A 25,077-nucleotide genomic window follows, 5' to 3' on the forward strand; every position below is an offset into this window, starting at 1 on the left:
TCATTTTTGTTGACTGCTATTGTAGCTCTTGCACAATATATTAAAATTATCTACTTAAATAATACTTTATATAGTTAACCTTTATATGTGTAATAATTAACCTTTATATGTGTTACTCAGTTAGTCCATGTAGTAACCTGAAAAAGGAGACACCATGATTGTCCTATGTTATAGATGAGGAAACTGAGCAGAGGTGAGATTAGGTCATTCCCCATAGATCACACAGCAGCTGCTAACCCAGGTCTGACTCCAGAGCCTAGCCCTTGAACCTATGCCAATACTTCCTGCAATGGCCTACCTTACCTGCTGGACAACAAGCTCCCTGAGGCCATAGGCTGCTTATTACGCATCCCTGTATTTCCTGATGACTAACATACATCAGCTGCTTAGAAAATGACAAAGGCCATGTTAGCAGTTCACATCTTGTCCAATACACTCCACTGATACTTCTGGCTAAAACATGCTTTATTTGGGGTCATGGATAAAGACTCATTCACAGGAAAACAGATTAAGGACAGGTAGGTGGAATCTATTCAAGTGGCATGTAACACTACTTGAATTGGCTATAGCACTGGTTACTTGTCCTTATTAAGCTATTGGAGACCATGCTGACAAACACATTTGTCAAAGTGTCTTTAACTCAGTATTATTCTATTATATATATTATAAAAGTTATCAAACTATAATTTATTCACTTTTATACTAAAACAGATAAGACCTACATAATCATTGTCTAATAAGTATTACTGTTCTCTTTATTACCCAACCAGGAGATGAATTTTGAAAAAAAAAAAATCAAATTTAGAAGTATTTACAGGAAAAGATCAAATCCCCCATATAGTCTCTCAATTGGGTTTTCCCCCCAGAGGTAATTACTGTAAATAATTGAGTATGTGTCTTGATTTGCATTTGTATACAACTTTTCTCCCCAAAAAATGATATTGGGTAAACTGTTCCTAGATCTGGTACACTGAAACTAGATTAAGCCCTGTAACAAAATAAGAAAGAGGATCGAGGCTCAGCAAAGGTTGCTTGTAGAGTAAGTGCAGTGGTGGGTCTTTGGGCCTTGTGCTCCTACCCACCATCCTCCTCATTTATTTCCTATCCTATGAGATTCCCCATTTCCCATAAATTTTGGGGATCTCCAGGGTTTGTATAAGCTTCTGTTAGGAAATTAAGGGCAGATTCATTCACCAAAATGCTCAATCTCTGGTGCATCCTCCATGGTGCTCAGTTGTTGCTTGGGTAGTAAAAGTGAGAGTAATTTTAAGTGAGTGACTCCACATATTCAGAATTCAGACCAATCCTTATGGACTACCCTACCTCGAGGATCACATACTTGTTTTTTAAGCCAAGTAAATCTTGGACATCTTTTTTCTACTTTTTTCTTAAGTTTTTATTTTAATTCCAGTTAGTTAACATACAGTGTTACATTAGTTTCAGGCGTACAATGTAGTGAGTCAACACTTCCATACATGGTCTTAGACATCGTTCCATTCTTCTTAACAGTAGACTAGTATTTTCTTTTTTAAAAAATAATAAGCATTTATTTTTTTAAGTCACATAATTTGTGTTGATTTGTTGTAACAATAATAAGAAACTAACACAGGGGTCCAGAGGAAGGGATAATCCACCCCTAGCTCCTAGGTCAGGTAGCATGTCCAACACTAGTATTTTCTGATGAGACTGTTCCATACTATAGTTAGCTATTTCCCTTTTGACGAAGGAGATTGAGGCTCTTCCTGCTTTTTTGCTATTAGAAACACTACTGGAATACATTTTCTATAAAGGTAGCTGGACTTAATATAGAAAAAGGGTGGTGTGAAGTGTGTATAAAAATATCCCCAAAAGGTAACTGATGGGTTGCATAGTTGCATTCCCCCAAAAATTCATAAGTTGAAACCAGATGAGATGGTGTTAGGAGATGGGGCCTTTGGGAGCTAAATGAGTTAAGATGAGGTCACGAAGGTAGAGCCCCCCATGATGGGATTGGTGTCCTTATAAGAAAGAAAGAAACTAGAGCTCTCTCTCTCTCCAACATATGAAGATACAGCAAGAAAGCATCCTTCTGCAAATCAGAAAGAGAGCTTTTGCCAGGAACCAAATGGACAGGCTCCTTGATCTTGGCCTTTCCAGTCTCTAGAACTGTGAGGAAAAACTTTCTGTTGTTTAAGTCACTCAGTGTATGGTATTTTAGTTTTAGCAGCCTGAGCTAAGAAATGAATCCCTCCTTAAAAAGATAATCTCTGATACTATTTTGAAATATTTACTTATTTTGAATAATTTTCCCAAGTTTATAAAATATATGTTTGGCTAATGCCATATATTTCAATGTGTTTCCTGCTTTGTATTGCACTTAACCTTACATCACAGTATTATCTCAATCCATTATTATTTTTTTTAATTATTTTAAATGTTGTCTACTGCATCACATGTATGTACCAAAATTTGTTTACATGTTCCTCTATTTTGGCCATTTACATGGTTTCAGATTATCAGTTATAAATAATCAAATGGATATTATAGAAAATACATTAATGAAGTAGGTAATGTTATAATGAAGATTTTACAGTTAGAGACCCTGAGCCACAGGAAGGCTAAGAAGCTTGCTAAATAGAAGTATACAGAATAAAGAAAAAGAGGAAAGAACAGTATTTGTTGTTTCACACATTATTTACCCTCTCTGCTTCTTATTACCTTACCTTAGCACCTTAGTACCACAACAGTTATTAGGATCAAATTTAAAAATGTTGAAATTACTTTGAAAAAATATTATCATGCAAATAAGAGGAGTACTTATAATGTCCAGATATTAAGTCCAAAATGCAAGTGAAACTCTACTCTGAAAAAAGAGTCAAATATAACGTAACTGTTACTTAACCAATTTCTATTTTGTGGCAGTTTGCCTAAAGATGACAAAAATGTGTCTATCATGTGGAAAAAAAAAACACAAAAACTTGTATTGGATAGTCAGAAAATTGACTTTCCTTACTATAATTTCGAACTCCTTAGTAATTTTTTTTTTTTTGCATTTGAGTTGATTGCCTGAAAAAAATTGTGTTCTAGAGCTCTTATTGTTTACTTTTAAAAGTAAAATTCACGTTTATATCAATGTCAATGAGCTCTATGATTTTTAAATCTATTTGAATCATTTATGAAAAGTTAAGTCTAAGGTTGTGTTCATATCGAACTTAAATATGAGAACATAAACCACCAAAAACATGTTTCTTGTAAATAAAAAAGAAATTACCATGGAATTAATAATACAATGAAATTTCTTGCCTAATACTAATAGTAATACTGGTTAATACCTGTGGCTACCACCCATGGGCACTATTGTCTGGTAAGTTAAAATAAACAGAATAAAAAGAAAAGGGAAGGAGAAAAACATAAGAAAATGAACAGTGAGGAGGATTAAGGAGGTAAATACATGAATGAGATATTGCAAAAAAATTGCAGTAAGTAACATTTAATGTAACAAGGATTATATGTTACCTATGTTTTTCAGTAAAGATTCTAAAAAAAATGTCATTTTGGGTTCAAAACTATAAATCATCATAATAAACTATATCATATCTCTGTAAGAAGTAAGTCACGATCAGTAGTAGGTCTTACAGACCTAAAGCTGTAACTTGGATCAGAGCGGGCCCTGCTCAAAACAACAGGTGGCTGTTAATAGGAGACATTCAGTATCCCAAACCAAAATTGGGCTATTATTACATAAGACGGGGGTTGGAAGCCACGCAATAATAGTAGCAACAATACCACAAATGCCTGTTATATCTGTTTTGCATAATGTTTTAGAAGAGGGAAGATGGGCAGGAGATGAAAAGTAATAATAACATGATGACACATAAGATCCAGAAGTTGTTGTAAGGTCTGTAAAACAGAACAGGATCCAGAAAGAGTTCATTCATACTACCTCAAACATCAACAAATTTAACCTCAGGAAAAGTATCCTAACTTTCATTTTCTGGGTTGCATATACCTATGAGAAATGTGTAATGCCATGTCCTCATTATTACTGAAGTTAATTTTGGAAGAGCACTTATTAAAAGTTACAAAATTTGGAAGAAAGATACTATCTTCAGAAAACATTCCAAACACACATTAATCTAGCAGCAAATCTTCTAAAAAGCAGATAGTAATACATAATGTAGACATTCTTAGTCTTTGACGCATGAGGGGAAAAACATTCAGACCCACTCTAAATGGAATATGAATTTATTGTAGGAGGCAGGCTTTAACGCTGCTTTCAGTGAGCTGTTAGAGTCTATTATGTCAGCTCTCACACCTCCCATAGCACAGCTTTGTCACTGCACAGCCATTTGAAATATGAAAAATAAGAGACCTCAAAATGTTTAGAGATCTATGGTTTGTTGGCAGTGCATTAGAAGAAAACATATTTAATAAGATCAGAAAATCCAACAAAAGTCAGTAATTCTCTGAATCAGGAAACTGCAATGCTTTCCCTACAGGTAGTGAGAGAGAGGTTGGCATCTCACCAATCAACCCTTAGGCTTAGGTGCCCCCGGGAATTGACTTACAAGAGTTTCTATCTATTACACTGTTCAGCTTTCTTTCTATCTTACAACCTAGCAATCTAACCTTAGGGCCTAAAGGGTTCATGGTACAGGTGTATAGGACTCAGCCTGCTGCCTCAGGGCATGTTGACACAAGAGATTATGGGCTAAAAAATATGTGACATCGACTGAAAAAGATATTTCAACTTATTCAATTATCTAACAGACAATTACTAAATTTATTTTTGTGCCACATACTGTGATACGCAATGGGAATGTAAACCATAGGTAATAAAGTTTAGTGAAGAAGGTGACCAAACCACTGCATGATGCAGTCTAGATTTGTAATTGAGAATTGAGATGTGGACTCCGCCTACAGGATCACAGAAAAAGAAGCCAATCGAGAATGGCCAGGTCTAGGATCAAAGAGAGGAAGGGGTGCAAGGAATGACGGAGACTGGAAAATACATCGTGATGAGCACGAACTCAAGTTGAATACTTGAAGCATGTGTATTCAAGACTCTTTGTAACTAATTAATGTAAATAGGTATTTCCTAAAAGGGCATTTTCAAATCTTTATTCAAATAATCAAAAACTATTAGGGGTCTTATCTGGGGCAATCATTTGTCCCAGTTGGCCTGAAACAGCATGGATATACACCTGCTATTATATAGCATATTTATTAATGGCACCCCTTTCCATCCTCAAAATGGTAACTCGTATAGCAACTTATTCTAACAAAATATCAGTGAGATCTTTTGTTACTCAGTAACAAAAGTTATTTCAGTTATTTCAGTAAATTTGACTAGAAGCCTCTCCCTTCCCTCACAGTCCTGGACTTTGGAAATCCAAATTGTTCCCTGAGATTTTGAAAAATTCCAGGGTCTTACATTAACCCAAATTTCTGGGCTCCCATAACCCTGCATTCTCTCTCTGGGCTATCCTCATATCCCTGGGCAGAAACCTCATCCCTTCAAATTCCACAAAAAATACACTCCCACAATTAACATCGATAATCATTATTAGGCACTACAAGTGGAAAACAGAATGGAGGTGTGTAACACTCATTGCCCAGAAAACTAATTTGATCTGTGAAGTGTGTATCTGTCTTCTAATGGAAATGTTTCAGGAGTTTCCTTCTTACCTCTTCCCCCAGGTAATGTCCAGTCTCACATTTTTCCAAATCATCTCCCTCCCATTTGCCCCTTTCCTGTTTTTTACCCTTTCCCTTCTTCCAAGGAGTCAATTTAACCATTTTTCCCTTTATCTTATGTACCTTCAACATGATGTTTTAAAATCTGCTAATACCTATTCTGCCCTACCATAAGAGGACAGAAGCATTTCTCTCTAATTGTAGTTCTAGTGCCAGTGAAATTAGAGGCAGAAAAATGGGGGAAATGAGCAGGAAATTAGAGGTAATATGTCTTGGCAATGACTGGGACAGGAGATAGCACAGAGACCCAGAGAAACATGCAGCTCCTACTCTTTTAGGCTCTTTAAAAAATAATTTATCATAAATATCCACCTAAAATTCTTCTGCTCTTGATTTTTCTTTCCAAATAGGTTTCCCTATTGGAAAATTTTCTATTTTCTTTCCATTGCTGATTATTAAATCGGGGGTTTTTTTGGCATAAAATATCATTGTATAAGCTTGAGTAGCAGGATATTGCCTTTATTTTTTTTTTTAAGATTTTATTTATTTATTTGACAGAGACAGCTAGAGAGGGAACACAAACAAGGGGAGTGTGAGAGGGAGAAGCAGGCCTCCTGCCGAGCAGGGAGCCCCATGCGGGGCTCGATGCAGGGGCTCAATCCCAGGACCCTGGGATCATGACCTGATCCGAAGGCAGACACTTAACGGCTGAGCCACCCAGGCGCCCCAGGATATTGCCTTTCTTAAGATCTGATTATTTTATGTGTATTTACTTACATATAGCTATTATTTTGAAAAAAAAAATCCATGACAGCTTCTCAAAAAACAAGTGACAAGATAAAATATGCAGAAGGGAACTACAGAGGAAGGAAAAAAGTTTGATTAGTACTTTTTTTTTTTAAGTGCATTTAGTGAACATATCTATGTGTACTAGTTGAGCTGCAAATTTGATTCAGTGCTTCCTAGAAATAAAAGCAAGAAGTGAAAAAATTCATGATATCCATAAGAATTAAGACAACAACAACAACCACCCCTCAGAAACAGATGACTTTCTTGTTACTAAGTAATAAAAAGAACTCTCTAAGATGTAATGAACCACTACAATGTAATGATACTCTAAGATTAGGATACTCTAAGATGTAATGAACCACTTCCTCTACAATGTCACTTTAAGAACTTTATGTAAGTTTCTTTTCTTCCCTGCAAGTTAATGGCATATGTCCAGTGTCATTGAAAACATTTTTAGAAGAGGTTAACACTGAATGGTAAAAATATGTAACACTCTGATGGCTTGATACTCAACTTTTTAAACCATCTACAGCATTTGATGGTTTGCATAGCTTTCAGTCAATTGTCCTTGATTATAATTTTTCAAAACCATAATTTTGATAGGGATTGAACAGCAAAGAGTTCAAAATTATATTCCTTAGATAGAACTTATAGTGTAGCTATTGTGTGCAGCTGATTAAAGACAAATCTGTGTTCTTTGCCAATCAGCTGAGCAGGTTCCTATGGCAATTAAATAGACTAATCAAGACTTGTTACTGAATAGATGGCTACCCTGTCTACAGATACTACAGGTGGGTCAAGAAACCTCTACTGACAGAGCAAAGAACAAAACACAGTTCTGGGTCTGCTCCAACAATCTGAAAATGTGTGCAATCAAGACCCAAGAATTCCATGCCATAGAGCATGAAATAATACAGCACCAATAGAAGTCTTACTTGAGCAATGTATCTCCCCACTGTATTCTAGTTCTAGTTTGCAAAATGTGCTGTATGGTATTTGATCTGCTGAATAGAATTTGGTCGTCCCAGCTATTAAGTATTAGGTGACATTTGCTGAAAACAGCAATTTGGGTTTTGAAACAGATTATCTTGAAACATTCTCTATAACAATATAACAACAATTAGTTAACAGAACTTTCTTGAAGCTATTCATTACTCACTACAGAAGATTTAGTTTCTATTTTCTCACAATGCCATGGGATTAAAAAAAGATATTTTTTGATATGCTGAACGATACCTCAAAGAAGTGGGAGATCCATTCTTGAAATGCAGAGAGGTATCAGTTCTAGGCCACTGGAGACATGCATAGTAGGAGAGGCACAGAGCCACGACCTGGAGGCAAGGACCTGGGTTTTGGTTGGAGTTATGGTTGGAGTTCTCTTGTTTACGTGGTGTGACTTTAGTCCATCTCTTAACCTCTTTGAATCTGTTCTCCTATAAAACAAAGAGAAGGGAACATCCAGAACAGATTAGTGATTCTCAAGTATTTTAAGGTATAGAATTTCTTCAAATAAAAATTTATCACTCCAATATGAAATATAGGTGATTGCATCAGTATACCTATATCAGAATTTTGTAGCAATTTTTCTTCTCCAAAATTAATCTATCTTCACCAATTTAGAGTAATTAATATGCATAATATACCTTCATCAAAAGAGAGCAGCGAGGAGCTGTAGAGAATATGTATAATATTCTCACCCATAGACATAATACACAGCAAAGTATATATTTTCCATTCATTAGTTGTATATACAGTCTGTGGAATTTTATGGATATGAGGAAACTACCAAAATGGAGTTTAAGGTTCTCAATACGGGAAGATGTCAATCCAGAGTTCCTTCATTTATGTATCTGTATTTTAATGAAAATCATTTTCTTCAATGTTGTCTATGAATAAACTTAATTGTAAAACACCTGCATTATTTTAGTGCCACACAGATCAATTTGTACATAAAGCCTTTCACAGGAAACAAAAGTTGAGCTTACTTTTCATTAACATTGGTATATGCTAGCCAATAATGCTGTGTATGCATGTGACTCCCACACATTTCACTGGCAAATGTTTCCCCTGAACCAACGTGGATCCTTCAAATGCAGTGGAATCTGCCATAGACAAAGAGTCTGTTTAAATAATTCAGCAATTCCAATTCTTTTTTGTAATACTGACATCCCATGTTATTCCTATTTGAATCAGGTATTTCCATTATGCACAATCATAAGAAAGCACACTTCCCCCATTCAATGCACATTTATAGATTTCAAATGGCTTTGAAGTAGAGTTCCCCTTTCATGATTATATTTTAAGATAATATTTTCTAGGGGCGCCTGGGTAGCGCAGTCGTTAAGCGTCTGCCTTGAGCTCAGGGCGTGATCCTGGCGTTCCAGGATCGAGTCCCACATTCGGCTCCTTGGCTGGGAGCCTGCTTCTTCCTCTCCCTCTCCCCTGCTGTGTTCCCTCTCTTGCTGGCTGTCTCTCTGTCACATAAATAAATAAAATCTTTACAAAAAAAAAAAAAAAAGATTATATTTTCTAGCTAGTTGCCTTCATTTCATAAAACATAAAATTCTTATTTAAAAAAATCAACCCATTTTAGACTAATATAGTATTCGATCTATGCTCAATATTTCACCATCCAAAGTGAAAATTTAAAAATTTTCTTTCTCACTTTTATTCTCATAAATGTGAAGGCTGAAGGCTAATCTATTACCTAGAGAAGCATCATGTCCACATTCAGAAATTTTCAGGAAAAAAAAATATATAGTTAGGTGATAAATTTACCAAGATATGTGACCTTTCCCAGCAGTAAAGGTTTATGTTAAACAGATATGTGGCAAAACTGCTCATTTTAGGTGGAAAAAAAATCATTTATTCTGCAAGGAAGTAGCTAAAGCAAAACACTCAATTCCTTCAGCAGTATAATTAGGAAAGGAAAAAAGAGAGAGAGAGAGAGAGAGAGAGAGAGAGAGAAACTTAACTATAAAGGTGAATACTCCCATCTTGTGGCTGCTGGTGAAATAACATGTTTTAAATGAGGATTGGTTACTGTAGGGCATTTCATTTAAGAAATCAAAAACATCACTGCTATTTATTGATCCTTCCTAGGTACCAGGCACATATTCGGTACTCTATGTAAACTATTTTAATTAATATTCACAACAACATAAAATTGAATGTTTCGTTTACATTTTGCAATAAATCATGTAATTTTGTAATATGAAAGTTATTTAGTGCTCCTACAATTCTACTTTTTTATTTCACTGATAAGAACAATTCATAGCCATTGATTAGTCATTTATCCTAACAGAGCTTGGACCTCTTGGTTCGAAGTTGTGTACTAAAATACATCTTGCATTGTTATTCTCAGTCAGATGTGAATGGAAAATACAGACAGACCTCAAACTTAAAACCATAGTCATCATAATCTTCAAATTATTTTTTTATCAAAATAAAGAGTATGAATCTCTTTTTTTCTCATAGTTAGATATAGAGTTAAGATTGATCTCTTATGGGGGAAAAAGGATGTTACTTTTAATGACATAATCCTGGATCAGGTCAAAATACTACTGTGATTGGTCAAAGGCCACTGAAGGACTTCCAGAAGAACGAACAACTACAGTTGGTCTTCAAACAGATGCCAGAAGTAAAAACATACGTGAAATTCTATAACTATAAATATAGCTTATTAACAAACTAATTTTTTAGAAAATGATTATCAAACCTCCATGACATGGAGCCCATTTTACTATATCATCTAATTCTAGCAAAACCAATGAGAGACAGGGAGATACAGAGACAGAGAGAAGAGTCAGAGAGACCAAAAAAAAAAAAAGGAGAGAGACAGAGAGATACTCATTGTATCTACATGTCTTTGAAAAAGAAAGTAACATTTTCTTGAACTGTTCCTTAATGAATATTTGTTAGATTTAATCTACAGGCTTCCCAGTTGTTGCAGGGGACTGAAAACAAAGTTAGGAGTTATCCATTTTCGAGACCCTACTTATTGGTTAATGGTTTGGAGGCCTCTGCCTTAGATTATGGCAATGAGCAAGATTGAATAAGGATTTTCATTTTTAAAAGCTTTCTTAAGCTTGGAAAAGATAAGATTGGTCAGATAAAGCCATCTATTATAGTCACTGTTGTTTGGTTATTTTCAGCCTGTTAACAAAGTGCAGATTTTATTTTGTGCAAGGAGTCGAGAACAGTTGCTCTCCCCCACCCTGTGCCCCATCCCTACAGTCTTCTAATACAAATGATCAGATCTATGGAAACTGAAGAGAACTTTATTCCATAAGCTGACACTGATAGGACCTCATGTTCCTACTAAAACAAAGGGCAAGGATTATACTAATGTCACATACCAAGTCTTATGTGATAAGATGTGGCTTTTAAGTTAACTTAATGTTTAAAAGTATACCTTAAATGTTTTTAGTTATTAAAAAAAATCTACAGTTTAATCTTTTTATATTAAAAACACTTTCAGGGATGCCTAGGTGGCTCAGCTGGTTAAGTGTCTGCCTTCAGCTCAGGTCATGATCCCAGGGTCCTGGGATTGAGCCCCTCCTCGGGCTCCTTGCTCAGCCAGGAGCCTGCTCTCTGTCTCCCTGCCACTCTCTCTCTCTCTCTCTGACAAATAAATAAATGAAAATAATTTTTTAAAAAACCACAACACTTTCAGAGTGGTGGGGTGGAAATAAAAAACACTTTAAACATCAGGGCAGAGTTTCTCAGCAAAATATGGTTTTGTTCTTCAAATGTAATGCAATATTGTATCCCATACCAAAATGAATAATTAATTCACCTTCATATTTTTAAAATATGCCCAATGTTTAAAGTGTTCTTTTATTCTTCCATATTTTAAATGTGTAACAGAATCAACAACTATGCAGACTATATATGTAATGGGCTATATACATGTTACATATATACACTATAATATAGTCTTCTGTGTTATAGTCCCCCAATATTATCATTTATGACTTCTAAAATAAGTTCTGTCTAGAGACTAGCACTGCAAGTTGAAAGCTTGCCTTAGAAATTGTGTGTATTCTGCCACTTTTAGCCAATAAGCAGAAGATCATGTGTTCTGTATAAATTAGCTGCTCACTGGAGGGAGGAGCATCTCAGTAACAAAGTACACTAGGCATAATAGTCTTCACAGCCTGAAGAAGCCCCTGAGGTCATATCTTCAACACCTGTATGCATGATTTAGCACTTGAGCTACTGTTAAAATTGAGATACCAAGCTGGGATACGTACAATGACCAAATTAGCGCACCACTGCTTCTTGCTACTATCAAATTCCACAAGGCTTTCTTTCTCCTGAATTATGTCATTAACTCCTTCCACGAAGAATGGCAATCGAATAAAATGGAAACATAAGCAGATGGTATCAAATCAGTGAGTATCGTCTAGATAAAGTTCTCTAAAATAGTAGGATACCTATAGAATAGTTTGAAAACAGTATGTGGAGAGTGGTCAAGATTAGCGTTATAGAGGATGTATCCATTAATAAAACCTGTGGATTCTTGTTTGCCCTCAGAGGAAAAAGAGAATGCCCCTTAATTCCCAATTTTTCTACACTTTGGAAGAAGAATGAGAGGCAGAAAAGAGGTAATAGCTCTCTTAAGGCATCCCTCCGGGACCTTCCTCTTTAGAGAACATTCCTCTTTCCAGTTTAATATAAACTTTGCACTCCAGCCCCTGTAGTCCTGACAGTGCTTGATGCAGGCTGCAAGCAAAGGAGGAAGAGACATCACAGCACATATAGGACAAGAATAGCCAGGATGGAATATGTGGCTGCATGTACAGTCTGATTTGCAGAACACCAAAGTGTTCTGTCCTCAGAAGTACCATGCTTTCTCTTTGAAGGCACTGAATTGCCAGCATTCTAGATTCATTCCTTTCATTGAATAGCCAGTACTTCCTGACTTCCAGGAGTTCTTATTAAAAGGCAAATATCCTCATCAGGGGTAAAACCCCTCCACAGTTAACACTTATGTAAGGATTAGTTGACCCTTTGCTGAAAAGAAGTTGAAGGAGAAGATAGATGGTTGATGGTTACCTGGCAGGAGAGAGATGGCAAATGGAGAAAGCAGGAGTTTCATAAAAACACACTTTATCTAGAATTTAATTTTTCCTAGAGTTGATAGACATCCTGCTCTAATTCAAAATATCTGCTTTTGATGGCTTTTTGGGGAGTAAATAGCTAGGATTTTTGCCTCTCAAAGTAAACACAAAGGCTGTGGGAAATATCTCACATCCTTCCTAATTCACAGGCACAGGATCTGTTTTGCAGTTGGAAAAACCTATATTCTGATCTCTATCACTGAGATTTCTACTAACCTGGTTCTCAGGAATAGCATGTAAGACAGATGTTTTATTACAAAAGGGTATTGCATCAAAAAGCAATGGAGAAGTTACTGACAGATCTGGATCTCTTGATTCCTACTCTACAACTCTTTGCCTCCATTTTATTAAGAAATATATCTTAAATATTTGTATTTTCATTCATTGGTAAACCTTTGTTCTCTATAATTAATATGTCACAAGACATAGTCTAGTTATCTGTATTCTAGTCAACTTATCTGTCTTCTATAAATGTGGGAAGAGATCACTTGAAGTAATAGAAAAATACCAATCTGGAAGGATGCACTTGAAAGGAGAAACTAAAACATCACTGTAGATTCCCTGTCTCTAAGGCTCAGCCTCAAGGTTTGCCTTAGCACCCAGTGACAACATAGTTTCCCTGTCCCTAAAGTTGTACCCTCTAGGAAAAACCTGACATTCGGCCAATTTCAAGGAGATAATCTACCAGTCCTAATCAGGGCCTGTAATCCTCTCTTTGAGCCTCAAAGTGAAAACAACCATTGAGGAAGTCAATACCTTTAATACGAGGAAGAAAAGTGCTTTCGTTGATTGGAGTACAAACTTCTTTAACTATTAGCACCTTCACTATCTTACTGTTGAAAGTCACGTTTCTCTCTTCTCATAAAACTACTAAATTGGTTTTGACATATCAACTGCCTTCATCTGATGCAAGTTAGAAAAAAAATATATATATATATATATGAACTCATGAGGTATTTCTTTCTTTTCCACTTTAGATTAAAATAGTTCTACTCTGGGGGCGCCTGGGTGGTTCAGTCATTAAACGTCTGCCTTCGGCCCAGGGCGTGATCCCAGTGTCTTGGGATCGAGCCCTGCATTGGGCTCCCCGCTCTGCTGGCAGCCTGCTTCTTCCTCTCCCACTCCCCCTGCTTGTGTTCCCTCTCACACAGGCTGTCTCCCTCTCTGTCAGATAAATAAATAAAATCTTTAAAAAAAAATAGTTCTACTCTGTTTCCAACAGACTGAACCATTTCTTACTGTCCCTTTTAGTTACAGTAAATCCTGGACTATATTCTTTAAGTTAAGAGTGAAGACCATAGATAATACATAGTACACAATAAGGCCATATTGTACATTGTATACAGTGTGTTAAATTTCTGAAACATTTTAATAAGAGGCTGTTCAGATTACGGAAAAAATGCTGCATAGTTCAGAGTCTAGTATTTTGTAGATTTTTTTCCAAAAGATAAACCAGAAAATAAGAAACAGATACTGAACATTAGAGTGAATTTATAAATATTTCTTCAATTAGTATAAAAAGTATTTATCAAATTCTTTTCACCCTAGCTGTGTGATGCTAAATTTGGTACATTTGCAGTTGTGGGTTCCTTCTTACAAAAGCAACCCTCCAGGCCTTGGTGCTCATTTTTGTTTACATTTGGCAAATGGTGTCTTCCTGCTTTTAGGAAAGGAAGTCTTAAGGAGGCTTATGACCACCTACACATCAAATAGTTGCTACAGACATCTTCCTTCTTAAATACAAGTTAGATATGTATGTAATAATTAGAAAGTTGAACTAAAATGGTCAGAATAAAATACGGGAGACCAGTCCAATCGACTCTTACCTACAGCTCTCTTGAAGTGTTGATGAAATCAAAACTATGGCTGAATTACCACTTCCTTCCCATAAAACCATGTTGGCTATAAAAACTTGGCTTACCTCCAACAGAGGATGTTTAGTGGACCAGCCCCAGAAAAACATAGTGAGCAAGCCCTGCTTCATTCTTAAAGATTCCTGAAAGCCAGAGAGCAATCAAATGAGACTTCTTAAAGCTTAAAATGATTTTAATTGTTAAAAATGTATATAGATTCATATAAACATTTAAATTACAATTATATAGACATATAAGCATTATATGGAAGTAATTTCTTATAAAGTTTGATAACAACTCTATGCTTAAAATATGTTAAAACCTTTAATTAAGTCTTTGATCTGCTCTTTAGTTCAATTCACTCTTTAAATATCTCACAGCTAATAGGTGGTTTCTAAGAGAAAAGCCAAGACCTAACACTTAACTACCTAGACCTATTGGGTCTCCATGGACAAGTGTTCTATAAAAAGGAAAACAAATGAAATCAGACACTGTTGCAGACCAATAACTCAACTAGGTCTAAGGAAGAAGGCTGCCACCAGACTTTTACCTTTCTCTTAAACAATAAGATTGCAATCGTATAAATCCTACCCCAAGATGCTTTTTAAAATTAAGCCAGAAAATTATGGCTGCGGGAATTACAGACATTTCTATCAATCCTAACAGAAAAAACACAGGTCTAAGAAAATCTGAATAAATGAAAAAACTCAATCAAGCATGAGTCTAAGAAGCTCTGAGCATAGTGGCAGAAGAATTCCAGAAAGGTCAGTAGCAACATCTAAAATCTCTCTATTCTCAAAGAATTCATTCTCTACCAATTTAATGAATTCAAAAACCTACAGTTATTTGGATTCAGCCTTAAGATGAAAAACTATCATGCATACATAAAGGTGTTTTTCTCATTAATCTCACAACAGAACATCAAACACAGAAATCTAAATGGACTAATTCCAATACATCTGGAGTGATCAGACCATGGAAATGGTTTCAGTAATACAGTGAAGACCAGAAATGAAAGCTGTATCAAAAAATATAGTCATATCATAAGATAAAGGAAGCCTCCTTCCTTCATGCCCCTCCCTTCCACCCACTACCTTACCCCATAACCTCAAATAATCCCCAAATCTGGGAAACATTAGTGGAGCTTCTCCAGCTGACTCCCCCACCCCCACTGTCCCCAGTAGGTGAAGATAGTGTCTGAGGTAGCAAATGTCAAGGTTTAGTGAGAAGGGTAATATTCATTTTTAATCACAGAGATATTCCATATGAAATAAAGAGACCATTGATGGAGTCCTGTATAAATGTCTTAAAAGCATAGAACAATATCCTGGGTGAGGAAGTGATAAATAATAAGGCATTCTGACCACACCTGCTACTCGTTAAGAGACAGAAGCCTCTTGGACACCATTAATACTTTCAGCATCTGCCAGAGGAAATAGAGGGTTTTATAAAGGACAAGATGTTTTTTAAAGGTGGTAGTAGGACTGAGCAGATGTGTGTCTATTCACTGATTATACTACAGTGAAATTTAGTGAATAAAGGTTTAATAATTAAAATTCAGGCATAAACAACATACATCAAACACAATTGATCTAAGAAACTGAAGAGATTCAATTAGGCTCAGAGAGACTTGGTTCCAGTACCCACTCTGCAATTAACACCGTAATTAAAAGTTATTTCTTAACCATTGGGACAGCCTTTGGAGTTTCTATAAAATGAGACTTCTTATAAATAGTTTTCAGAATTTTGGATTAAGAGGAAAAATGAACACTATAAACAGAAGTCAGTCCTTCCTTCACAAGGTGGTTAGTAAGCTGCCTGAAGGATTTATGGTAGTGACATGGAATGGCCTTCGGCACTTTTGCAAAGCTCACTGTTTTAAGGTACAAGAACAGCAGCATAGGGACAAGCCCCTGTACTTCCTCAGACCTAACAGGCTGCCCCAGGAATGGTCTCACAGTGCTTGGAAATGAGGGTAAGGAAATCAGCAAAACTGCAGACCTCTGGAAACACTAAAAATTGTATTTTTTCTATTCTTACCTCTCTCTTCCTATCAGAAATGACTGCTAGACCCAAAATAAAACATTGCACTGGAAAACACTCACAAAACTGGGGTTCTTCCATCATCATAAGCCTGCACCTACAGAGCCCAACTCTAAACCCTGGTTTGAGTATGAAAAGGAAAAGAAAATGTAGTATATCTGCAGTGAATTAATTTCTTCATTAGAAAATCATTTGGTTTGAGTCCTCAGAGTCCAAGTTTCTGGGAGAAAATTAGTACGAGCTTTAATTCTTTAGGACTACTAAGGGATGATTTAAACCATTACTGCTCAGATGCTGTCTTTTTCTGGATCCATCTCTAGTGCCTTTGTAGTGTGACTGACTTCTTTCCAGAATCTGGCTGGACACTGAGGGGAAGTGATTTGGTAACAACTGAAATTTTTTTATTAAGATCAAGTGTTCTTTCAGGGTACTTAGCCCTCTCTCATGATCTAATTTTTTTTTTTCCTATCTCAAAAGCTAAACTTTCAGTATAACTCTTGAATATAGCTTTGCGATTTCAAATAGCAACCACAAGATAGCAGAATAACTTAATTTGAGTTCCATCTGGTTAGGTAATAGATTCCTAACTGATTAAATCAAATCAGAAAACATGTGAGGAAAATGATTATGATGTGGTATAGGACGATATAAAATTAAAATAAACAACTATTTTTTAAATAATTTTAAGAATTGAGTGCATAAATATATTTTTTCTAATAATCAAAAAGGATATTACATAGAATTTATAAATTGCACAAAGTGAATACTTATTAATATAATAATGGTCACTAATATTAGAACCCCACTTTCAAGTCATTAAAGATGAAAATGATACATGTATATATGTAAATCTGTGTGTTTCTAAATGATTCCTAGCCCTTATTATTTTGAATGTGTTTCTAAAATTTGTAGTTTAATTATAGAATGAACAACAAAAAAAGGGAAGAGAATATTGTGTTAGGGTTTTTTTTTATTAACTACTTCAACAATAAAATATCTTCTAAGAATATTTAAATAGAATAAAATGTTTCTTCTTAAAAGTCATGGATGATTCTTCACAGAGCTGCACTATAAACATGTCTCAAGAATCCTAACCAGTCCCTGGAGATTCACAGAGCTTCCTTCACATCTCTCCAAGAGCAGAGCCTGAGAAAACAGATGGGTCTTCCTCTATGGCCCTGAGGCCAGCAGTCCCAGCCTCTGGGAATAGTCAGGGAAAGAGTTTCAGGGCCAAGGGCCCTTCTCAAAAAATTTCCTGCTTCCTTTTACCCAGAATTCGAGATGAGGCTATAATTCATGTATCACTGGATATGTTGCCTCTCAATAAATTACTGAATGTCCCACCAGGATCAGTACAAAAGAAGAAAATGAAAAGATAGACAGATATGGGGAAGGAGGCAAACCACTTATGGACACATTTGTTAGCAGAAGTCAAATACTTCATAAGATATATTGGTGCTATATGCTATAATTATGGAATGAAGTAAAATAAGCACTATTCCATGGAGCGCTGGGTGTTATAAGCAAACAATGAATCATGGAACACTACATCAAAAGCTAACGATGTACTGTATGGTGACTAATATATCATAATAATAAAAAAATAATTTAAAAAATCAAACAGTTTAGCCTTGGTCAATGCTAATGAAAGAGAGACACTAAACTGTAAGTATGCCTGTAAGAATGAATACTTAATACCACAGTTGGAGACATAAATATAAAAAAAGGCACACTCTGGTGGGAAATGATACAAAATATTTTCTTAGTCTAAGGATTTTTGAAAATTATTTGTAAGGGTGAGTAAATCTCAACATGTTTATTGGGAACAGAGTAGGAATTCAGTAAATACATGCTGGAATGACTATACTCATCTTCATTTTTATTTCTGTCTCTGAAAAGAGTTGATTTCCCAAAAATAAAACAAGAGTTACAGAATCACAGTCGGGAGTAAGGAACCAAAAGATCTCACTCTGTTTTTAGCATTACATGTTTTGAATACATTATTCCTCAGATATACACTGACACAAACTGTCTTCAATTTTCAACTCATAATTAGGAAAGATTAACAGATATCATGGTTACTCTAATAAATACAACAACTGCTTTCCTTCATAACTCTCTTCCTTTCCTATATAGCCTAGAGCATGAGAGATGAAATTAGTTTCCCTTAAACATAAACCTTTTCTTCCCAACATAGAAAAAGATGATAAATTACTGAAAAAAAAAAAATGTTGGGCCTGTTTGTCCTTGCACCCTGTCCCAAAGCCATATTATATTTTCACCTAAAAGCCAACGAACCTCAAATTTTATCTCCATGTCAGACTGCTCTCCTGATACCTGTATTTCTGTTCACTTACCTTATAGACATCTTAGCCTGGATGGTCTAGAGACTCCAAAACTTTAAGGAACGAATGAATTTATATGTGTTCTTGCCAAAGCATCTCGTCTTCAGAATATCTTTCTTCATTAATTCCATTACCATCCACTGACCAATCATACACTGGATTCTTTCTCTTCATCCTCTCTGCCATTGCCTTAATTTAGGACTTTATCCCTCTTGCCTAGGATATTACAACTTTTCAAATTACCTTCCTGCCTCCAATATTGAATTCTTTCATTTTTCTACCAAAGAATTTTCTGAAAAATAAATCCAAAGAAATTACACCTTCTACTTAAAACTCTTAATGCTTCCCCTCCAGAGAAAGCCAAAGCTTCTTAGGATGATATACAAAGTCTTCCATGTATGCTTGAAGTTCAGTCTTCATGTCTAACCTCTTCCCTTTCCACTCCCCTACCTTCTTTATGTATATTAATCACCTTGTGTTCTAGACATTCAGAAATACATGTAGTTTTCCAGTAAGTTCCAATAAGTCTCTAGGTCACTGCTCAAACTCTTCATGCTCTTTAGATATAAAACCATCTTCAAACTTCTGGTACTTTAACATCTAGATCTTGCAAGATTTCTTGCTCTACTAAATTTTCCTAAAGTCACTCACTCAGATTTGATTGCTCTGTTCTTTGTGCCAAACTGTATCTAGAAAAGAATTCTAATACTGTATGCATAACATTTTATTTTAAAATAATTTTTAGAATGTCTTCTCTACTAGACTTTGTAATCCTTATAACAGAGAAACATGTTCTTTTCTTTCCTTGTGTTCACAAAGCTTCAGAGAGTGTTTGGTATGAAAAAAGAATTACAAATTAAATTTAAAAGTAGTTCAGAACTGAGTTAAAATTATATAAATGTTATGATTTTTAAGTCAACATTCTAGATATTGTAGGGTTACAAATACAAATTAACAGTGTTCTACGCTTTAGGATCTAATGAAAGTCTCAAGATGTGTATGTAAATAAAAATATAGCAAGATAGGAAGCAATATTGCTGTGGGAAATATTTTTTTTTCTAAAAAACAGGACTAGGAGGATTTCATAGGAAAGAGAAAATGGTTGTGAGAATTAAGAAAGTCATGATGCCAAAATCCAGACTGAAGTGCATGGGCTTTAATTAGAATTAATCAGGATTCTCAAAGTTTTGGAAGCATGAAAATGAATGTTCAGAGCAAGGCTTCAAAATGATTAATTTGATAGCAGTAAGTAGGAGAAATTGAATCAATGAAAGCTGGATACAGAGAGACCATTTAAAGAATTATAGTAATATTCCAGAGAAACTGTTCTGAGGGACTTGATATTTGAATCCCAGAAATGGAGTTGCAGGTGGAAAAGCAAAGAAGTGGGAATAAACTTGGGATGTTTGCAAGACAGGAGCAATGAAACTTAGCAAATGATTTTTTCATTCAGGGCCAAATAAAAGAGATACTCACCCAAGAACAATTAGAAGTTTTAAATCTGAAAAATTGAAAGCATAATGGTACCATTAATAGGAACAGGGACTACATGAAGACAAATTTTGAAAAGGAAGATTACTTCTATTTCTGTCACATACTTGGAGACAGTGGTACACCAAGAAGGGATGTTCAGTAGGCAACTGGAAAGCTGTCTAAAAAGTCAGAGGAAGATTGTGATTGAAAGTACAATTTGTTCCTTCATCTAAGAAAGATATTTGAAGACACGAGAATGAGTACTAATGTGAAGGGATAAAATGTAGGAAAAGAAGAGGTTGATAAAGAAAGTTGGGGACAACATACATATAGGAAACTGGGGGAAGAAGAGAACCCAGAAGAGCAGAAAACAAGAAAACAATCGTGACATTGTGATCATTGAAATGGAGGAAAAGCAAAGAATAAATATAAAAAAGCTATTGACAAGCTCTAATGACATTGAGGTATTGAAGTGCTACCCAATAAAATAGCCATTAGCTACCTATGCCTATTTACATTTACATTAAATTAAATTTAAAATGTAGTTTCTCGGGGCGCCTGGGTGGCACAGCGGTTAAGCGTCTGCCTTCGGCTCAGGGCGTGATCCCAGCGTTATGGGATCGAGCCCCACATCAGGCTCCTCCGCTAGGAGCCTGCTTCTTCCTCTCCCACTCCCCCTGCTTGTGTTCCCTCTCTCGCTGGCTGTCTCTATCTGTGTTAAATAAATAAATAAAATCTTAAAAAAAAAAAAATAAAAATAAAATGTAGTTTCTCAGTTGCATTAGTCACATTTCAAGTGTTTAACACCCTGTGTGGCAAATGACTTCCATTAAAAAAAAATTGTGCAAATATAGAACAAAACTATCATGGCAGGCAGAAAGTTCTTTTAGACAGTGTTAGGTTGAGGAATATAAAGACTGAAAGAAAAGTCTACATGAAAATGGTCTTTGAAAGCATTTAAGGGCATTGGCTTTATAGTTAGATCAGGGTTAATCCCCCCCATTCCATTTACTATCTGTGTGGACTTAGATAAATCACTTAATCTCTTCATACCCAGTTTCTACCATTAACCCCCTAGAGTTTTTTCTAAGGGACTACATGGTACCTAGCATGTATTTTACCACAATTTCCAGACCACAGTTAGTCCTCAGTAAAGGAGAAATAGCAACAGCAATAGTAGAGAGCAGAAGGGACAGAAGAAGCCAGACTGCTGAGGATTACAAAAAATGTAGGTGGTCTCATATATGGCTGCAGCAGGCCTAGACCAGACCTTAATAAGACAGAAAGGTATGAAGGCAGATTATGCAAGTAACAGTTTGGGAGGAATTCTTTAAAAATAAGTGCCATGGAGGCTGCATGAGCATAAACGATGACAGAGAATACATGAAGAGGGAACAGATAGGCAGAATGCTGGAAGGTTGTATAAGCATTGAATTATACTTTCTAATTGTTGAAGGAGTTGTTGTATTGTCTATCAGAGATAATCTCACATAGCATGTGGATTGGCTAAAGGAACTTTTATCGGGAAAGGGCAAGAAGAAATCAAAATAGAAGCAGAAAGTATGTCCCATTGTCCCTGTTTTGGGGGCAAGGGTTGGTTTTATTTCTAAACTCCAAGTTCATTGATAGTTGCTGTCTGGGGTCCTATTTTGAAAAGATTCTGAAACTGTATCTGAACTCACTGGGGAAGAGTGCATGAATAAAGAGCACTTCTGTATGGACACAGAAATGTCACCTGAAAGTCAACTCTACATGTGAACCTGGTACAGTTGGCTTCAGGGGACTAAATGGTCACAGCCAAGAAAGAACTGTCCTTGGCTTTTCTACCCTTGAAGGTCTCCTGCTTCTGGGACACATGAGCTAGAAGGGCTTAGATTCTGCCCCTGGAGAATTGTGCTCTAGAGGCTCACATCCATTTAACTGACAGGCCATGCCCTATTCCTTCCTTCAACAAATACAGGGTAAGTTTCCCCAAGTGCTCATTCCCCACACTTTCAGATGAAACCTTCCCTATGGTCTCAATGCAAACGAATCCCCAAATCCCTCTGAGGCACCTCTAGCCCCCACCTGGTGAATGTTGATATTCTTTCCACATACCATTCACAGCCACTTGAACTTTAAAAGGCAGAGAGCAGTTATAGGCACCATACACTCTTCATTTCTGTATGAACTTTGAATATTTACCAATCATCAACCAATGTATTTGACATTGGTGATAAAATGATGAACAAAGTGTCATTCCTAACTTTAAGGCAGTTAAGGTCTTGAACATAATAGGCACACAATGATTTCTTTAGTTTCTAAGTGAATTGAGAACAATAATAAGGGTTTGACTATATAAAAGGGATGTTAATTTCAGTCACTATGTACTCTTTTACATATATTATACCTAAAAACTTCCTAGAACAACAGTGATTATGCTCATTATTAAATATATCCAAATAACCTAGTTGTGAGATGTATTTGATTAGATAAAATGTATGAATCTTGCAGATTCCCTTAATACTTTTTAATCATAGTCCAGTGGCCTCCATACTTGGGGGTAAAAAAAAAAAGAGAATATTGCTCATGTCCTACTTCTCAGTCCATTAAAATCCTGGTATAGTTGTTCATGTTCTATACGCTTCTTTCCCTCCCCAACAAAAATATTCAATTTTGGAAGAGAAGCAAATTCCTGGATTAGGTCAAGTTTCGCCAAAAATATAGTGGCCAGACGTTACCACATGTTTAGCTGTTCGGCTTTAATATTTTCTTTCCTTAAATTGAATCGTTTATGACAGGTTTATGGAGAACTCAGAGAAAAATGGGAGAATCTGTCTGAATGATCCTGTTCAGTAGAAAAAAAAAAACAAAACTGGAATGAGACCTTTTCTCCTTTTACCTGAAGTATGGCTAATCCTTAAGGTTTTATTCTCCATGATCAAATGACTGAAAAATTAAAGAGTTTGGGAAGTGAAACAAGGAGTGTTTAAGCTAAAACAGAGACCTCTCAGAAGTTCATTGAGCCATTCCAAAAAAATAGGGCAATGTGAAGTTGAAAGAAACCTTGCTCTTTAAATCTCAGTGTGTTGTACAGGAGCTGTGAGGCTATTGGAGCCCAATAGAGCCTTTCATTTCTTGCTGAAGCAAATGTTTCTGTGTAGATACAAGAGCTCTATAAATCAACCAAGCTTTCCAAATCAGTGCCTCAACTCTCTCTCTGTTTATATACACTAAGCATATGCTTCCTGTGACCACTTCAAAAGAAATATAACTTTCTTAAATATTATTTAAGTGCAGCTCCATGGCTGTGAAAGAGAGAAAGTATAACTGACTTTGAATCTTTTACTACATGGGTGGAGAAAGAAGGAAAGAGTGATTGAAATGTTGCGCTGACCAGTCTAGGAAATAGGTAATAACTTGTGATTAAATGCAGATGTTAACCTGAAAAATTCAGTCAATCACAGATATTAAACATGCCTGGAAACTATAAAAAAGCAGAGAGTAAGCCAATGAATAACCTTTCATTGAAGTACTGTAGTGACACACAATTCACACTGGAAAAAAAAATGGTCTAAATTTAAATTACTTCAACTTTTCCATCTTGTATAAATGTTTATGTACAAATGAACAGACCATTACATGGACTAGTAACCAGGGAACACTGGCAAATTGAATAAATCAAAATCAGAATAGAAAGAGCCGTGAATGACAGGTGTATAAGTAGCACTTGGAAAAGAACAAGCTGAAAAATAACTCCATTTGAGTAAGCATAAACCACACTAGAAACATTATAGATAGGTTTTAAAATCCAGAATGCCTGTTATATCTAAAGTTAATACAATAGTATAGAACACAGATTATAATTTGCCATAAATGGCATTTCATGGCTAATGAACTAGGCATTTCATAGCTAATGCTCCACAGCCTAGCACTGGACTTGACAGATAATTGACACTCAATAAATGTTAGTTCTGATTTATTGTTAGTAGTGTTCCTCAAAATTAAAAACCCACGTTATAATAATAAGAGAACTTCAAATAGAATTCAATAAGTAAGCATAATTGTAACTATTTATATATATGTGTGTGCATGTGTGTGTGTGTGTGTGTGTGTGTGTTATATGCATGTGTGTATGTATATACATTTTACCAGCAGTCACCACTTTTTGGCATGTCCAATACCAATCTAACATTGTTGAAAAGCACCCATATTTCAATTGGAGCTCCAAGGAGTCTCTCATTCATCATTTTCAATGGCTGATTTATCACTTTTAGCAGCTGGTTCTTCAAACCCCGGTTGTAAATGCAGTCAGGAGTTAGATGATAGAATAGAATAACCACAAGTTACAAAGTGGCTTTTTTGAAAACACAGCTAAACTATTTCCTACCATAGTTGCTTTCCAAAGCAGCTTACGAGATGCACTCTAGCAAAATATGGGAATGTCCCATATCCATACGACAACAGCAACAACAAATGTGACCTGAGAGTCACAATGATGATCAAATCCCATTAGGAAGATTGGGAGAGAATTGCATAGTTTTAAATAGTAAACAAGCAAAATGAAAGATTTTGGTGTTAAAGAAACCACTGAGACTGAAAACTGAATTCCTGGTGCCACTGGATCCAATTGTTTATGTTTTTCTTCATCAAATTAAGGATTGACACATTGTTATTGGTCTATAGGAAGTGTTTTGTTGAAAGACATAGGGAAAGGGTTACAGTTAAGGTCAGGGTTAGGATGGAATTGGTGAAAAAACAAACAAGCAAACAGCTGACTGACCATGTAACCCA

Source organism: Ursus arctos, unplaced genomic scaffold (genome assembly GCF_023065955.2).
Source record: "Ursus arctos isolate Adak ecotype North America unplaced genomic scaffold, UrsArc2.0 scaffold_15, whole genome shotgun sequence".
Classification (NCBI taxonomy): domain Eukaryota; kingdom Metazoa; phylum Chordata; class Mammalia; order Carnivora; family Ursidae; genus Ursus; species Ursus arctos.